Below are 16560 nucleotides of genomic sequence, written 5' to 3' on the forward strand. Positions count from 1 at the left end.
TTCCAATTGATTAAACTTAAATACATGGTATATAACATGAAAAAACAGCATAAATTATTAAGATCTAATCTTCATCAGTAAACAATAAAAATGTCCATGATACTTGAAGAAAAACGTGGCCCACCCATTTTAAAATGTTTTATAATTTTTCTTTTCCAGCGCTGAAAATGGTGTTGTTTGCCTTGGGTTGAGGGCATATTTCTTCATTTCTACCACTACCACCACCAGCACTAGCCCCGTCCCCACACAGTGGTTTTAAATTTTCATGAAAATAATCATGAGTGAAAGGCTGGGAATTAAAGAAGCAAAGAATGTTCCATTTACTTTATACGTACTATTGTTTAATGCTTTCAGGAAATTATATGTTATCAAGTGTGTGTTTATGGTGATGATCGTTGCAGATAAATGAAGAATTCAGAGCCTGAACCTAAGCTCAAAATAAGATGCCAAAAAAGGAAGAAAAGATCAAAGAGCTTGGAACGGAATTCCAGCAAGCTGAACCCAGGTAATGAAACTAGATATATATTCTATCATGTCAAGATGTGATAGAAAATTACCTTTTAAATGGAAGGAAAACATGACCAGTAACAGACTTTCTTGTATATCAGCATTTTAGTTTAAATAACTTTACAAATCTGATTTCCTAAGACAGATCATTTCCATGTGTGGAAAGACTCAAGCATTAGTTTTTTTTAATTTGCCTAAATATTTTGTGACAGAATGTATTATACAAGCAAAACTGTTTTTGAGAGGAAATTTTCATTTTAATTTGAAAACTTGCGTCCCCTTTTGTATTACTTTCAGTTCTCCATAGAAAAAGAACCAATAGGATTTATATATATATATATATATATATATATATATATATATATATATATATATGAATTGGCTCACATGATTATGGTGGCAGGCAAGTCCCAAGATCTGCAGGGTGAGTTGGCAAGCTGGGGACACAGGAGAGCCTTCGGTGTAGTTCTAGTCTGAATCCAAAGTCCTGAGAACCATGAAAGCCAATGGTTTATAGTTGGAAGGCCAGCACTCTTGAGACCTAGGAAGAGCCAATGTTTCAGTTCGAGTCCTAATGCGAGTCTAGGTATGCGGGCTCAATAGTTGTGGCTTGCGGGCTGTAGAGCACAGGCTCAGTAATTGTGGCGCTCGGGCTTAGTTGCTCCGTGGCATGTGGGATCTTCTCGGGCCAGGGATAGAACCCCTGTCCCCTGCATTGGCAGGTGGATTCCTAACCACTGCGCCACCAGGGAAGCCCCCTAATTGCTTTTAGATATGGTAATTGAAACTATCTTTCTGCTGAATATTATTTTACTTAATCATCATCAAATAATATAACAAAATTTACCATTTTAACCAGTTTTTAAGTGTACAATTCAGTGGCATAGAATACTTTCACAATATTGTGCAACCATCACCACTATCCATTTTCTGAACATGTTCATCATCCTGAACAGAAACTCTTTACTCATTAAACAGTAACTCCCCATTTACTCCTCCCCTCCAGCCCCTGGTAACCACTTTCTGTCTCTATGAATTTGCCTATTCTAAGTACCTCATATAAGTGGAAGCATATAATATTTAATAATGTTTGTCCTTTTTGTCTGGCTTATTTCACTTAGCATAAGTACTTATTCAAGCCCAGATCTAAGTGCTACATGAAGACTGGATATCATCTGGCTCTGAGCCATAACACTAACAAACCAACTTAAAAGTCAACTTCTACGGGACTTGCCTGGTGGCGCAGTGGTTAAGAATCCACCTGCCAATGCAGGGGACACAGGTTCGAGCCCTGGTCCAGGAAGATCCCACATGCTGCAGAGCAACTGAGCCCGTACGCCACAACTACTGAGCCTGTGCTCTAGAAGCCCCTGAGCCACAACTACTGAGCCTGCATGCTGCAACTACTGAAACCCGCACACCTAGAGCCCGTGCTCCACAACAAGAGAAGCCGCTGCAATGAGAAGCCTGTGCACTGCAACGAAGAGTAGCCCCTGCTCACCGCAACTAGAGAAAGCCTGCGCGCAGCGATGAAGACCCACCGCAGCCAAAAATAAATAAAATAATTTTAAAAAATCGTCAACTTCTAGAGGATACAATTAATCAAACAGCCACATGGACCTTCTAAACTAGTAATCAATAAAATGAAACCAGACTACAAGTAAATATTTGGATATGAAGCCAGAGATAGAGAAATCACTTATGGTCAATAAGGTTCCAAATAGACAGTGGAAAGACCATATCCAAGATCAAATGTTGTACCAACAAAAGACAGCTGCCTTTGTTTCGAGAGTCTACCAAAGGATATAGGCTTGGTGATAAGGCAATGCTCAAATATAGGAACCCCAAAACAGCAAAAAGTATTCATCTGGAACTTCATGTAGCCATTGGCCTGTACATGCTGGTCAGTGTATGTGTCGAAACAGAAAGGGGGCAATGAATGTGGCCCGTCGAGAGTAGAAACAAACCAAGAGACAAGGTAATGAACGAGGAATTGCCCTGCATCAGAAGAAAGACTTCCTTGATGAAAGGGACAGCAGTGGACAGTGTGAAAGGTGATATAAGCAAGTGTGCCAGGAAACCAAGGTCCAAAGAGGCTAATTGCTTTTGCTGTTATGAGCCAGGGTTTCACATGACAAATTCACACACACGGGGCTCTCATGCTACAAATCCATTGCTCTCTCCTTGCTATACATGGACTTTCTGATTTCATCTTAGGGTTGTCGGGGAGGAAGACATTTTCTCCTACTCTTCTAGGTTCTTCTGCCTGGTCTAAGAATTAAATTGGCATGAGACAGATTAATAGGAGAAAATCAAACGAAGTTTAATAACGTATTCATTGGAGGGACCCAGGAAAAGTGAGTAATTCACAAAAATGGCTGAAACACTCACCTTTAGTACCATCTTCAGCTAAAGACAAAAGAGGGTATTAGGGGTAGTGGTTTGGAACTTCAAAGGGGAGGAAGGCAATTCACATGGAGATGGAAAAGCAAACGTTTGGTAAACAAATGTATGCTGGGCCAGGCACAGACAGTGGGAGACAGAGAGGAATTGTAAAAAACAGACTTTGCTAGGTTCCTCCCTGTCTGCACACCTAGTTCATATTATAGTTATCTGTGGTGATAGCTCCCTTCCTGGAATAGGTCCTCTATCCACATTCTTTAGGGAAGGTCAAAGCTTCTTCCTGAGTCTTTTCGTCTTGAATATTTTCAGCTCGAGATAATCTGCATGCCAAAGAGACATTTTGGGGTGACAAATTTTGTTCCCCTACAGAGCCGAGACCAACTTGACCTGCAAACCTTCATAACACTTGATGCTTCTAGACTCCCAGCCTCAGCTCCAGCTCCAACTACCCTTCTCGGGCTGGGCCAGTTTCAATGCCAATGAAGGCTAGCTCAGTATACTCTAATTCCTTTCTCAGCCACAGTCCAGGACCATCACGACCTGCTTTCTGACTTGCTTCTGTTCTCTCCAGTTTTGCCTTGGTTCAGGTTCTTTTTTTTCTTTTTTTTGAAGATAAAAGGAAGCACCAAGTTAATGAAAACCTAATTTACATACTGTTCTGTATGGCATTCAGATTAATAGGAGAACAATGGATATAATAAGAAAATTATACAAGGATTGAATTTCACATGGATCATTTGATATTCTACCTGTGCTGTGAGCAAGTCATGTTGCATTAGATCACATCCTGATTTTATTACGTTACCGAATATCCCATTGTCGCATCCTCACCTTTTGCCTTTTCATTACAGGGATGTAATCGCAGGATGAACCCCTCAGAGCTTGGGTTCAACTGCCCGTGTGTGCCTATTTCACAATCTGCCATTGTTACAAGACACTCTGGTTAATAAGCAGATAATAGGATATGCAAATTGCATGTACCTGATGAGGAAGGAAAAGTGTTGGGCTCAGGTTCTTGAAGATTACTTCCATTCAGTGTCTCCACCCCTGCCTGTGGATGGATTTTGATTTACAAGCTCAATATGAGGCAGGAGATAGATAGGCCCCAGGGTGAGCAGCTGGAATTCGTTCCCTGTGGACTGATACTCCAAGATGAGGAGAGGCTGAGCCCAGATAAGAGATAAAAGACCACGTATTTCTCATTCTCAAAGTCAAGGAGACCTTCCTGACTATGAAGCTCCTTGGAGGTCAAAAGGGGAGTGATGTCAAGCTACCCATAGGCCTCTTCGCTGGAATCCATCTTGGCTAAGAGATGCATGCACACACGGGAGGATCCTGAGATATACCAAATATGGACTCAGAACCAGACAAATCAAAATGATTGGCCAAAGGAAACCCGGAAGAAATACCCCATATAAGTGATTTAAACTACCACGAGGGCACGATTCTCTCTCTCTGAGTCCACCCGTGTGTCTATCCACATGTACAGTACTCTTTTTCCTCCTATTAAACACTTTGTTTCACTACTTCCCATCTTTGTGGGAATTCTTTTTGGCAAAGCCGAAGGGCCAGGGCCTTGTCACTGGCCACTGGTCTAGCGGCTAGGATTCAGCGCTCTCTGCCGCGGCCCAACCTCAATCTCTGGCTGGGAACCAAAACCCCGCTTCAAGCCGCTGCAGGCTGAGGCCACCCGAGATCAAATACTGAGTGCATCAAGCTCACTCCCTTGGCCCCTACATCTCCTGGAACTCCACAATTCTCTCTGGCCTTCTGGTAAGGCAGGAGAGAGATGGGCTTCAGGTTAGACATTTATAATAAGCCTCCTGTTTATACTTCGAGATAGAAATAACAACAGGAACAGGGTAAATTAGCTAGACTGTGTCTCCTGTGGACACTTTAAGATAACAGTAATGGCAGGGGCAGAGAGGGGCTAAACCCTGCTTGGGCAAAAGGTCACATACTTCTCATCCTTGGGGTTAGGGAGACCTTGACTGCACTTGCACAGAAAGGCTCCTCAGGGATCAAAAAGGGGAGGGGACACCAGATCAATAATAAGTTTTGCTAACTTCCCAAAGGTCCTCGCGCTGAAATCCACCTTGGCTAAAGGATGCACGTGCACATAAGGGAGGGCCCTGAGACAAATCAGCTATTGGGTCAAAACAAGACGAATGGCCAGAGGAAAACAAAGACCTGGAAGACTGCCCCCTTATAAACGATTTAAACTTCCCAAAGGCGTGACTTTCTCTGAGCTCACCTGTGTGTCTGTCAGCATGTACTCTGCTTTTGTAATAAACACCTTACTTTCCTCTCTACCTTCTGTCTCTTTGTAAAAATTTTTTTCAAGGCAGACAAGAACTGGGGCACAGACCCTAGCCCCTGGCCCTGGTGGTCTAGTGATTAGGATTCGGCACTCTCACTGTCACGACTAGAGTTCTATCTCTGGTCAGGGAACTAAGGTCTCACTCCAAGTTGCTGCTCATTGCTGTCTCCCCGAAATCACTGGGATACAAATCCTGGCCCCTTCATGCTTTGCTGCACCCTTGTAGGAAGCAGGGGAGGCCTAGGCTGACAAATACTGTTCCTGAAATCTACGTGCTCACCAATTCTGCTCTCAGAATCCTGCTGCCTGAAATGTATCCCATCACGATTTCAAGACAAATACCCACACACATGGTCATATGTAGTTGGGATTAAAGGGAACCTCAGCTTCAATAACAAGTCAAAATCCTTCCCAGATGAAGACTTTTATTTTCCTACTAAAGGCAGACCATTTCCCCAAAGTTTAAAGCGTTCCTTGCCTTCAGTTCAATTTTAAATAAGCAAGTTGCATTATGCAATTTAGCCACTAGATGGCAGGACCTCTTCAACCTGAGTATAACACTAACTGCTCAGAACATCTCCAGGTGGTCACAAGGGGGAGCCCCAGACAAAGCAAGAGGAATTTACTAGGTTTTGGTGAAAGAAGCTCTTTCCAAGCGTATCTTTATCTTGATAATGATGTTAGCAAGTATAATTTTGATCACCTACTTTGTTTCCACATTGATAAATCTCTCCTATTTACATCCTCTCTCCACATTTAGGAACTCTTTTTAGGAAAACCACTTTAATCAGGAAAGAAAATCTGAGACTTTTTATGGAAATACAGGGCACACACAGAGGCTCCACTTTTGTTGAAAATGTATTTCAGAGGAAGTCCCTAGGAATCCTCAGCAAGCTTGCTGAGCACAGATCCTTTCAAACACAGAAAAACTGATCCAAATTTCACTCAATTATTCACAGATCTTTAAAATTAGTTTCATGCTAAGTACTTTGAGCTCTTTCCAAGGGTGAAGTAGGTGTGTTGCAAAATTATTTTCCTCTTTTTTAGAAAATAAAGCCAGAGGAGACGAGAGAGTGGGCTGAAGGAGAACTGGAGGCAAGGAGACCAGTTCTGGGCATGTGAGTAGAGGTGAAACTTGAATATATTTTCTCACTCTCCTTGCAAACAACCTGAAGATGGAGGCTGTTGTTTCCAGCATTAAAGAACACTAGAACCATCCATCCCTGGAGCGAAACAAGTGAGATTTATGGCTTATTGAATGAACCATGGATTGTCTCCATAAAAGGTTGAAGAAAGTACTTAACTTGGGGTTTTAATTTGTATTAGGTGGTTTTAGAGAGGGTTTAAAGAATCAGTGCTTTGGTCTAGATTGGATGCTGTGATATAATAAGAAATAAATATTTAGTCTTTGTCCCTGGTTGCTGGCACACAGATTCTAAAACCCTTGGAATCTCCCGGATAATAAGAGTGTGTTTTGTATGCTAATTAGATGACTGGTGCCTTAGGGCTGCTCCCAGAAGGACCAAGGCATGATTAAAGGGTTAAACTTTCAGCCCCATCCTCTGACCTTCAGGGAGGGGAAAGGGACTGGAGATTGAGTTCAGTCATCCTCCAGTGTAAGCTGGCATCATCCAATCTGTTGAGGGCCCAAATAGAACAAAAAAGGAAGAGAAATGGTGAATTCTCTCTCTTCTTGAGGTAGGACATCCATCTAATCCTGCTGTCAGACATCAGAGCTCCTGGTTCTTGGGCCTTTGGACTCCAGGACTTACACCAGTAAACCACCTCTCACACTGAAACCGAGCAGCACCCTGTGGGGTCCCGGGCACAAAAATCTTTCTGTGTCCTCCATTTCTTGTTTGTAGGAAATAGGCTTCATTCAGCCTCCATGACCTTCCCTGAGTTCCAAAGGGCAGGTTCAAAGAGTTGCTAATCAGGGAAGGAAGGGGGATGCAGAAATAAGGGAGGAGCAGGCAAGAAACAACAGTGCAGCCTTGGGGCAGGGTCCTGGTTCCTCCTCAAGGGATACACATAACAATATCCCTGAGCTCTTCTGCAGAACTAAACCCCCTACCAAATGGAAGATGTTAACTACTTGATGGAGCATTCTTTATTCCATAGAGAAGGTCACAGTTCAATAACCTCGATAACCACAGAAGCCCATCACGAGACCATCTGATACCAGATGATCTCTGGATTGAAGAAATGCAGGCCCTGCATGCACCCTGACCCTTATCAGCAACCCAATCCCTTGACTATAAGACTCCTCACGACCCCCCCAGCCCCCACCCCAGGTTGGAACACAGTTTTGAAGGCATTAGCCCACTGTGGCCCCCTTTGCCTGGCAAAGCAATAAAGCTATTCTTTTCTACTGCACCCACACTCTGTCTCCAAGATTCAGTTTGGTGCCGGTGTGCAGAGCATGATTTTCGGTATCAACCCCCACCCTGGTTTCTTAGGCCTTTGGACTAGGAGTTACACTATTGTCTCCCCTGGTCCTCACGCCTTCAGACTTCGACTGAATTGTACCACCACTGGCTTTCCTGGGTCTCCAGCCTGCAGATGGTAATTAGTGAGATTTCTTGGTCTCCATAATCACATGAGCTACCACCAATTCATCATAATATATATACATATATATATTTCCCATTGGTTCTGTTTCTCTGGAGAACCCTGAGTAATATAATCACCAATGACCAATGACTTAATCAATTGTGCCTACATAATAAAATCTTCATAAAAATCCCTCAACAATGGGGTTCAGAGAGCTTCTGGGTTGGTGAACACATCAGGGTGCTGGGAGGGTAGCATGCCTGGAGAGGTCATGGAAGATTTGCACCTCCCTCCCCACAAATGCATGTCTTCCATTTGGCTATTCCTGAGTTGTATCCTTTATACTAAACTGGTAAGTATAAGCATTTCACAGAGTTCTGTGACCTGTTCTAGTAAATCATCAAACCTGAGGAGGGGGTCATGGGAACCCCTGATTTATAGCCAATTGGTCAAAAGTACAGTGGCAACCTGGGACTCATGACTGGTGTCTGAATTAGGGGCAGTCTTTTACATTAGCATTCTGTAGATTGACAAACTTATAAATACTATTTACAATTTCTAAAATGTGTGTGCTTTCTTATAAAAAATGTAATGTGGCATGCAACATATTTATCAAGAGTCCTAAATATCTTTACTTTCTCTGTAAAAGGAAGCCTATGTTCAGTATTCAATGTTTCAGTATCTTATTTTATTCTGGAATGATCTAGATATTCAATAAACTTCCATCATTTAACTTAATTTAGCAAAACTCTAAAGTTTCAAGTTACTAAAAAATCTGGAGAAACTATTTTTAAATAGACATACCAAAAAACATAATTATTCTTAAAGAGTTCACCTAAAAACTCTTATCTCATTTACATTTAATTTACTTATGAAAATATCATACCAAGTTATTTTTCTTGCTGACAAATTACATAATAGAAATAATATCTTATTTGACTTCTATTAAACCTAGGTATAATAAAAGTATTGTATTTAATGTTGATGACTCTAAAGACATGTCTGGGGCTTCCCTGGTGGCGCAGTGGTTGAGAGTCTGCCTGCTGATGCGGGGGACACGGGTTCGTGCCCCGGTCCGCGAGGATCCCACATGCTGTGGAGCGGCTGGGCCTGTGAGCCATGGCCGCTGGGCCTGCGTGTCCGGAGCCTGTGCTCCGCAACGGGAGAGGCCGCAGCGGTGAGAGGCCCACATACCGCAAAAAAAAAAAAAAAAAAAAAGACATGTCTGTATTAATTAAACCAACAAACTTTAACTAAATTTAATACCAAATATTACTTTAATACTAAATATTTCCAAGATCACGTGAACCTGAAATTCATTTGGGTTAGTTTCTTTTATATTTCTGAGAACTTACTTAAGCACTTAATTTCCTTTAAGCCAATTAAATAGAGCTCATTTACAAATTAATTTTGTCAATACCATTTGGGGATAGAGACATATCATATCTATAATGTACACACAGACATATAGACAGGCACAACTAGAGACCTCATAGCTTTGTTTTGAAACTTAGTCATAAATCAGATATTACAATATAAAACTCACTAGTTTATAAATAACAGTTGAAATAAGTTAAGTTTACTTGCTTGAGTTTAAAGTTTCTCCCTTTTTTCCCCTCAGTCTCAGGAATTAGAGATGGTCTAGATAAGAGTAAGATAAGAGTTCCTGAGAGCCTTGGTAGAACATTTACATCTCAAAGGCACAGGGAGAGAAATTTGAGCTCCTCCTAGAAGGGTTTTGTTCCTTTAGGGTCAGAATTTCGAAAAGATGTTTTATCAAGCTGGCTTTCTCTAATTGCATAAGCAAAAACCAGTTTTGGAATGTCAAAAACGAGCCTCATCTTGGCCATTTCAGGGCAGAATTTCCTTAGTTCCCAACTAAGTATATACTTGTGGAGGGTGGCCAAGATGGTTGAGTAAAGAACCTGCGCTCACCTCCTCTCACGAGCACACCAAAATCACAACTATCTGCAGAACAACCATCAATGAAAAAGACTGGACCCTACAGGAAAAGAGCTTCTACAACTAAAGACATAAAGAAGGAATCACAGTAAGATGGGTAGGAGGGGTGGACTCACGATGTAATCAAATCCCATACCCCCTGTGTGGGGACCCACAAACTGGAGAATAATTATATTGCAGAGGTTCTCCCACAGGAGTGAGAGTTCTGAGCCCCACATCAGGCTCCCCAGCCTGTGGGTCCAGCACGGGGAAGAGGAGCCCCCAGAGCATTTGGCTTTGAAGGCTAGTGGGGCTTAATTGCAGGAGCCCCACAGGACTGGGGGAAATAGAGACTTCACTCCTAAAGGGCATACATAAAATCTCATGTGCACCGGGTCCCAGGGCAAAAGCAGTAATTTGATAGAAGCCTGGGGCAGACCTCTCTGCTGGTCTTGGAGACACTCTCTTGGAGAGGCAGAGGTGGTGGTGGTGGTGGTGGTGGCTGTGGCTCACAATGGGGACATAGACATGAGTGTCAGACATATTTGGGAACATTCAACTGCATGAACACTCCTGGTTGCTGCCATCTTGGCTCATTAGCACCAAGACGTGGCCCCACCCAACAGTCTGAAGGCTCTAGTACTGGGACACCTCAAGCCAAACAACTAACTGGGAGAGGACATGGCCCCACCCATCAGGCTTCCTAAAGACTTCCTGAGCCCACAGCCACCTCTAGACATGCCCCAAGACATGGCCCTGCCCACCAGAGGGCCAAGACCCAGGTCCACCCACCAGTGGGCAGGCACCGGCCTTTCCCACCATGAAGCCTGTATAAGCCTCTAAACCAGCCTCACCTACCAGGGGGCAGATACCAGAAGCAAGAAAACTATAACCCCACAGACTGTGGAATGAGTCTGCTAACAGCAGGTTAGACCCTACCCTAGGACCAGCTGGGACCTGGTCCTGCCCACTAGCAGGCCAACGCAATTTTTGGGACACCCCATGCCCCATAATCAATTGTGTAAGGAACCGGCCCCCACCCCAACAATCTGAAACAAGCTCTGGGATCTCTGGGCCCTGCAGCCAGACTCCAGGAATCAGCTCTGCCTGCCAGTTATCCAGCACTAACCCCAGGATCTGGCTTTACCTGCTAGTGGGTGGGCAACAGCCCCAGAGTCTTCAGGACCCTGAACCTGACCACCAGTGAGCCAGCTCTAACCCTGGGGTCCCCTAGGGTTCTGCAATCAGCCACCTCCAGACGAGGCCCCACTATACAGCCAGCAGCATCTGCACAAGGCAGAGCCTGGCAACCAACCAGACTAGGGGCCAACCAAGCCTACCAGACCATCCACATGGTCAGCCAGCCACAAGAGAAGGGCCCACGCAGCCCTCTTGGGGGAGTCCCTAGGGCATATGGCTTGGGTGACGAGAGGGAGTGTACTGCTGGAATGCACAGGACATCTCCTACAGAGGGTCACTTCTCCAAGGTCAAGAAATGTAACTAACCTACCACATACATAAAAGTACAAATAGCAACTTAGAAAAAATGAGGCAGCAGAGGAATATGTTCCAGACGAAGGAACAAAACCCCAGAACAACTAAGTGAAGTGGAGATAGGCAGTCTACCCAAGAAAGAGTTCAGAGTAGTGCTCATAAAGATGAGAAATCGGGAGGAGAATGGATACACAGAGTGAGAAGTTAGAAGTTTTTAACAAAGAGTTAAAGAACAATCAGAGATGAAAAATACAATAACTGAAATAAAAAACACACTACAAGTAATCAAATAGTGGAATAAAAGATACAGAAGAATGGATCAGTGAGCTGGAAGACAGTAGTTGAAATCACTGCCACTGAACACAAAAAAGAATGAAAAGAAATGAGGATAGTTTAAGAGACCTCTGGGACAAACTCAAGCATAATATTCACATTATGGAGGTCCAAGAAGGAGAAGAGAGAAAGGGCCTGAGAAAATATTTGAATAGATAATAGCTGAAAACTTCCTTAACCTGGGAAGGAGAACAGTCCCACAAGTCCAGGAAGCACAGAGAGTCCCATACAGGATTAACCCAAAGAGGAACACACCAAGATACATTGTAATCAAAATGACAAAATTAAAGATAAAGAGAGAATATTAACTAGTAACTGTAAATATATATGCACCCAACATAGGAGCACCACAACATACAAGGCAAATATTAACAGACATAAAAGGAGAAATCAACAGTAATACAATAATAGTGGGGGACTTTAACACCACACTTACATCAATGGACAGATCATCCAGACAGAAAATCAATGAGGAAACACAGGACTTAAATAACACATTAGAACAAATAGATTTAATTGATATTTATAGAGCATTCCACCTGAAAGCAGAAAACACATTCTTCTCAAGTGCACATGGAACATTCTCCAGGATAGATCACATGCTGGGCCACAAAGCAAGCCTCAGTAAATTTAAGAAAATTGAATTCATATCAAGCATCTTTTCAGACCACAACACTATGAGACTAGAAATCAACTACAAGAAAAAAACTGCAAAAAACACAAACACGTGGAGGCTAAACAATATGGTACTAAACAACAGTGGATCACTGAAGAAATCAAAGAGGAAATTTAAAAATGTCTAGAGACAAATGGAAATAAAAAATACCTAGAGACAAATGAAAACAAAAACACAACAATCCAAAAGCTATAGGATGCAGCAAAAGCAGTGCTAAGAGAAAAGTTTATAGCTATGCAAGATTACCTCAGGAAACAAGAAAAATTTCAAATAAACAACCTAACCTTGCATGTGAAGGAGCTAGAGAAAGAAAAACAAACAAAACCTAAAGTTAGTAGAAGGAAAGAAATCATAAAGAGCAGAGAAGAAATAAATGATAGACACTAAAAAAATAACAGAAAAGAACAAGGAAACTAAAACCTGGTTCTTTCAAAAGATAAACAAAATTGATAAACCTTAAGCTCCACTCATCAAGAAAAAAAGGGAGAGGGCCAAATCAAAATCAGAAATGAAAATGGAGGAGTTACAACCGACACCACAGAAATACAAAGGATCATAAGAGACTACTATGAGCAACTATATGCCAATAAAATGGACAACCTAGAAGAAATGGACAAATTCTTAGAAAGGTACAATCTCCCAAGACTGAACCAGGAAGAAATAGAAAATATGAACAGACCAATTACCAATACTGAAATCAGTAATTTAAGAACTCCCAACAAACAAAAGTCTAGGATCAGATGGCTTCACAGGTGAATTCTATCAAACACTTAGAGAAGGGTTAACACCTATTCTTCTGAAACTATTCCAAAAAATTTCAGAGAAAGGAACACTTTCAAACTCATTCTATGAGGGCACCATCACCCTGATACCAAAACCAGACAAAGATACCACAAAAAAAGAAAATTACAGGCCAATATTACTGGTGAATATAGATGCAAAACTCCTCAACAAAATACTAGCAAACTGAATCCAACAATACCTTAAAAGGATCACACACAATGATCAAGTGGAATTTTTCCCAGGGATGCAAGGATTTTTTAATAACCACAAATCAATCAATGTGATACACCACATCAACAAACTGAAGAATAAAAAACATGATCATCTCAATAGATGCAGTAAAATCTTTTGATAAAATTCAACATCCATTTATGGTAAAAAACAAAACAAAACAAATAAAACTCTCCAGAAAGTGGGCATAGAGGGAACATACCTCAACATAATAAAGGCCATATATGACATACCCACAGCTAATATCATACTCAAGGGAGAAAAGCTGAAAGCATTCCCTCTAAGATCAGAAACAAGACAAGAATTCCCACTCTCTCCACTTTTAATCAACATAGTTTTGGAAGTCCTAGCCACAGCAATCAGAGAAGAAAAAAGAAACAAAAGGAATCAAAATTGGAAAGAAAGTAGTAAAACTGTCACTGTTTGCAGATGACATGATACTACACATAGAAAATCCTAAAGATGCTACCAGACAAGTACTAGAGCTCATCAATGAAACTGGAAAAGTTGCAGGATACAAAATTAATATACAGAAATCTGCAGCATTTCTATACACTAACAACAAACTATCAGAAAGAGAAACTAATGAAACAATCGCATTTACCATCGCATCCAAAAAAATAAAATACCTAGGAATAAACCTACCTAAGGAGGCAAAAGACTTGTACTCTGAAAAGTATAAGATACTGATAAAAGGCCACACAAACAGATGGAAAGGTATACTGTGTTTTTGGATTGGAAGAATCAATATTGTTAAAATGACTATACCACCCAAGGCAATCTATAGATTCAAAGCAATCCCTATCAAATTACCAATGACAACATTTTTCACAGAACTGGAACAAAAGAATTTTTAAAATTTTTTATGGAACCACAAAAGACCACAAATAGCCAAAACAATCTTGAGAAAGAACAGAGCTGGAGAAATCACGTTCCCTGACTTCAGACTATACTACAAAGCTACAGTAATCAAAACAGTATGGTACTGGGGCTTCCCTGGTGGTACTGGGGCTTCCCTGGTGGCGCAGTGGTTGAGAGTCCGCCTGCTGATGCAGGGGACACGGGTTCGTGCCCCGGTCCGGGAAGATCCCACATGCCGCGGAGAGGCTGGGCCCATGAGCCATGGCTGCTGAGCCTGCACGTCGGGAGCCTGTGCTCCGAAACAGGAGAGGCCACAACAGTGAGAGGCCCGCATACCACAAAAACAAAACAAAACAAAACAAAACAGTATGGTACTGGCACAAAAATAGAACTATAGATCAATGGAACAGAACAGAAATCCCAGAAACAAACTCACGCACTTATGGTCAATTAATCTACTGCAAAGGAGGCAGGAATATACAATGGTGAAAAGAATATCTCTGCAATAAGTCGTGCTGGGAAAACTGGACAGCTACATGTAAAAGATGAAATTAGAACATTCTCTAATACCACATACCAAAATAAACTCAAAATGGATTAAAGACCTAAATGTAAGACCAGATACTATAAAATTCCTAGAGCAAAGTATAGGCAGAACAGTCTTTGACATAAATCACAGCAATATTTTTTTGATCCATTTCCTAGAGTAATGGAAACAAAATCAAAAATGAACAAATAGGGTCTAATGAAACTTAAAAGCTTTTGTACAGCAAAGGAAACCATAAATAAAACAAAAAGAAAATCTATGTACTGGGAGAAAATATTTGCAAACTATGCAACTGACAAGGGCTTAATTTCCAAAATATACAAATCACTCATACAGCTCAATAGCAATAAAACAAACAACCCTATCAAAAAATGGGCAGAAGATCTAAGTAGATACTTCTCCAAAGATGACATACAGATGGTCAACAGGCATATGAAAAGATGCTCAACATCACTAATTATTAGAGAAATGCAAATCAAAACTACAATGAGATATCACCTCACTACAGTCAGAATGGCCATCATCAAAAAGTCTACAAATAGGGCTTCCCTGGTGGCGCAGTGGTTGAGAGTCCGCCTGCTGATGCAGGAGACGTGGGTTCGTGCTCCAGATCCGGGAAGATACCACATGCCACGGAGCGGCTGGGCCCGTGAGCCATGGCCGCTGGACCTGCGCATCTGGAGCCTGTGCTCCGCAGCGGGAGAGGCCACAACAGTGAGAGGCCCGTGTACCGCAAAAAAAAAAAAAAAAAAAAAGTCTACAAATAATAAATGCTGGAGAGGGTGTGGAGAAAGGGGAACCCTCCTACACTGTTGGTGGGAATGTAGATTGGTGCAGCCACTGTGGAGAACAGTATGGAGGTTCCTAAAAAGCTAAAATAGAGTTACCTTCTGATCCAGCAATCCTACTCCTGGGCATATATATGGACAAAACTATAATTCAAATAGATACATGCACCCCAATGTTCATTGCAGCACTATTTACAATAGCCAAGACATGGAAGCAACCTAAATGTCCATTGACAGATGGATGGATAAAGAAGATGTGGTACATACATACAGTGGAATATTACTCAGCCATTAAAAAGAATGAAATAATGCCATTTGCAGCAACATGGATGGACCTGGAGATTATCAGACTAAGTAAGTCAGAGAAAGATAAACATTATATGATATCACTTGTATGTGGAATCTAAAAGAATGATACAAATGAACTTATTTACAAAACAGAAATAGATTCACAGACAAAGACACAACAAATTTATGGTTACCAAAGGGGAAAGGGCAAGAGGGATAAATTGGGAATTTGGGATTAACAGATACACACTGTTATATATAAAATAGGTAAACAATAAGGACCTACTGTATAGCACATGGAACTATAGCCAATATCTTGTAACAACATATATTGGAAAATTATCTGAAAAAGAATATATGTGTGTGTGTGTGTATTACTGAATCACTTGCTGTATACCTGAATCATTGTAAATCAACTATACTTCAATTTTTAAATATTAAATTATTAAAAATTTATGCCAGATATAAGGATTAAAAAAAGTGAGAATATTAAAAGCAGCAATGGAAAAGCAACAAATAACATAAAAGGGAACTCCCATAAGGCTGTCAGCTGATTTTTCAGCAGGAACTCAGCAGGCCAGAAGGGAGTGTCATGATATACTTAAAGTGATGAAAGGGAAAAACCTACGACCAAGAATACTCATCCAGCAAGGCTCTCATTCAGATTTGATGAAGAAATCAAAAGCTTTACAGATAAGCAAAAGCTAAAAGAATTCAGCACCACCAAACCAGCTTTACAGTAAATGTTAAAGGAATTGTCTAGGTGAAAAAGAAAAGGCCATAACTAGAAACAAGAAAATTACAAAATGGAAAAGTTCACTGGTAAAGGCAAACA

This window comes from Lagenorhynchus albirostris, chromosome X (genome assembly GCF_949774975.1).
Source record: "Lagenorhynchus albirostris chromosome X, mLagAlb1.1, whole genome shotgun sequence".
NCBI lineage: Eukaryota > Metazoa > Chordata > Mammalia > Artiodactyla > Delphinidae > Lagenorhynchus > Lagenorhynchus albirostris.